We start from the raw sequence: 3,470 nt of genomic DNA on the forward strand, positions 1-3,470 counted from the left end.
ACAGGGGGTGGTGCCCCAACCCCCCAATCGGCCCTGCTCTGAGCCTGACCAGGGGCTGCACTCAGGGATTGGGCCTGCCCTCTGCCACCCGGGAGCAGGCCTAAGCCAGCAGGTCATTATCTCCCGAGGGGTCCCAGACTGCAAGAGGGCACAGGCCGAGCTGAGGGACCCCCCTCTGCCCCCCGAAGTGCACAAATTTTTGTGCACCGGACCTCTAGTAGGTATATATTCATATACCTATGAGTATTTTGAAAACAGGAACTTGAATAGGTATTTGTACACCCACATTCATAGCAACATTATTTGTATTCAGAATATCTAAATAATTCTTAAAATCAATAATAAAACAAAAATAGGCAAAATATGTGAACAGACACTTCACGCCTGCTATATAGAGTCCCTTCAACCACACCCAGTGTCTCTTCTTTGCACCTCCATCAAAAGCCACCTCATTATCTGGATCTCAAGCTCTCCCATCCCCCCAGAGATATCTTCACTTCATTGATTATCTTTTTATTCCTATATCTTCTGCCACTACTTTTCCCTCTCTATTCTTGCACCTCCATCAAAGGCTACCTCATTATCTGGATCTCAGGCTTTCCCATCCTCCCAGAGATATCTTCACTTCATTATCTTTTCATTCCTATATCTTCTGCCACTACTTTTCCCTCTCTATTGACTCCCAACAAAATTTATACATGCTTGAGACATTGCTATCTTAAAAAATATCTTCAGCTGGCATTTGTCCCAGCAAGCTCACTATCACTCTCTTTCTTTTTACAACCAAACTTCATTTTAAAGTATTATCAACACTCTATGTGGACACACCTACTCATGGATCAATCAACTCTAATGGAGTTTTTGCATATGCTGTTTCACTAAATGAATATTGTGAAGGTCACTGATGATGTCCACGCTGATAAATCAATAGACAATTAATACTAATTTTAACTCTGTTGATAAACACATTTTTCTTCTCTTTTCTTGGCTTGTGTGACTCTTCATTTTTGTTCCACCTTCTTTTCTATCTCCTCTCATCATTTACCTATCCTTCTTTAGATATCCATATGGCATATTAACTCACTTTCTTCATCACTCTATTTAAAACTTCCAATAGAAAATAACAAGTGTTGATGGGGATATAGAAAAATTGGAACCATTGTACACTATTTATGGAAAAGTAAAATGATGTAGCCACTATGGAAAACAGTATGGATGTTGCTCAAAAAAATTAAAAACTAGAATTACCATATGGTTCAGCATAGGTACATACTCATATAACTGTGAGTATATTGAAAACAGGAACTTGAATAGGTATTTGTACACCCACATTCATAGCAACATTATTTGTATTCAGAATATCTAAATAATTCTTAAAATCAATAATAAAACAAAAATAGGCAAAATATGTGAACAGACACTTCACCAAAAATCGGCAAGTATGTTATCAAATAAGCACTTGAGAGATTCTCACTATCATTTTTAGTTAGGATATGGAAATTTATAATCACAATTAGATACCAATCTATGCATATTAGAATAGAAAAAAATCCTAACAATATCAAATTCTGGTGAGAATACAGAGCAACAAAGATTCTTATCATTGCTATAGGGAGAAGGCAAGATGGCGCAGTCATTTTGGAAGAAAGTTTAGCAGGTTAAGATAAAGTTAAACATAGACTTACCATTCAATCCAGCAATTGTGCTCCTAGGGATCTTAATCAAGTGAAATGAAAGCTTGTGATCACACAAAAATCTACAGGTGATGATCATAGCAACTTTATTCATAATTACCCAATCAACAAACCCTCCATCTAATGAACGGGTAGACAAACTATTACATTAATACAATAGAATACTATTTAAGGATAAAAATATCAAGCTATTGATTCCCATGATATAGATACATCTTGTATGCATTTTGTTAAGAAATTCAGACCCCCCAAAAAGCTATCTATTATATGACTCCATCAGAAAAAGACAAAACTTCAGGGATGAAAAGAAATTAATGGTTGTCAGGAGTTAGGAAGATGGGAAAGGATGACTAAAAAGGGAGGTGCAGGGAAATTTTTATGGCAGGGGAAGTGTACTCTCTGCTGGAGTTGTGGGCTCTATGCATTATCCAAAACCCATAAAAATATACATCACAAAGAGTGAACATTAATACACGAACATTCAAAACAAAATCAAATGGGATGTTAGAGGGACCCCAGGATGAAATGCAGAGTGTGACATATAAATTTAACTGTATTATAAATGTATAAGTAACCTAATTGGGATGGTAGTTTTGACTAGAAACCATAAGGCTAATTACGGATATAGGCAACTGTATATAAACACTGTATTCTGTTTGGTAAATTTGTTTCTCAGGATGAAATGAGTTAACAATTCTGAAATTGGCTTAAGTATATACTGGAGTCTAACAGATAAATAAATGGATGGTGGATGGTGAGAATCAGATTTCTCACAGTCGAAGAGGGAAATTACAGATGATGGAGGGGTAGGAGGGAACTCGAATAAACCATGTGATACTGAATTAGAGTAAGAGACATTAACTCATGTTTAGTTTGCTATATATAAGGTGATTAGATGCAGAGATAATTAGAGATATATGTGTATAGATGGGTTAGTATACATACATATATTTCATAACTAAAGGACCTAAAAGTAGTGACACCACAGTAGTGGTGAGCACACCTAGTATCTAAATCTTGGTTTCTATGTACCATTGTCCAATGACAGGAACCAGAGCTTCTTGGATAAGTGGTTGATCCCAGGACCATAACAGAAATATCCCAAGTTGAGCCTAGAGCATATTTTAGGGCCAGAAAGTAAAGAAGTTAAAAAAAAAAGGATGGAGTTAACTCAAGGGACATTGAAGCCAAACTGAACATGCCAAAGCTGGAAGAATCTGAGCAAAAATAAATAATGTAGCAAAGTATTATAACACAAAGGATAAAATACATACACATGAATCCATGTCTACATAAATAAATGATTGACTAAATAACTAATTAATGGGCTAAATTTTTCTTATAAAATAATCCTATATAATAAGAGAGGGATATGCCCAGATATGCTAATTAGTCATGACCAGTATGCAAATTGACTATCACTCCAACACACAAGATGGCCACCCCCATTTGGTCAAAGATGGCCACCCCCATGTAGCCACAAGATGGCCTGCAGGGAGGGCAGTTGGGGGCGACCAGGCCTGCAAGGGAGGGCAGTTGGGGGTGACCAGGCCAGCAGGGGAGGGCTGTTGGGGGCAACCAGGACAGCAGGGGAAGGCAGTTGGGGGCGATTGGGCCGACAGGGGAAAAGTTAGGCATCGATCAAGCTGGCAGGGGAGTGGTTAGGGGGTGATCAGGCTGGCAGACAGAAGTGGTTAGGGGCAATCAGGCAGACAGACTAGTGGTTGGACATATTGGAGAAATTTGAAATAAATTAAGAAGTTCAGTTCATTGTAA

This window comes from Myotis brandtii, unplaced genomic scaffold (genome assembly GCF_000412655.1).
Source record: "Myotis brandtii unplaced genomic scaffold, ASM41265v1 scaffold769, whole genome shotgun sequence".
In the NCBI taxonomy this organism is placed as follows: Eukaryota; Metazoa; Chordata; class Mammalia; order Chiroptera; family Vespertilionidae; genus Myotis; species Myotis brandtii.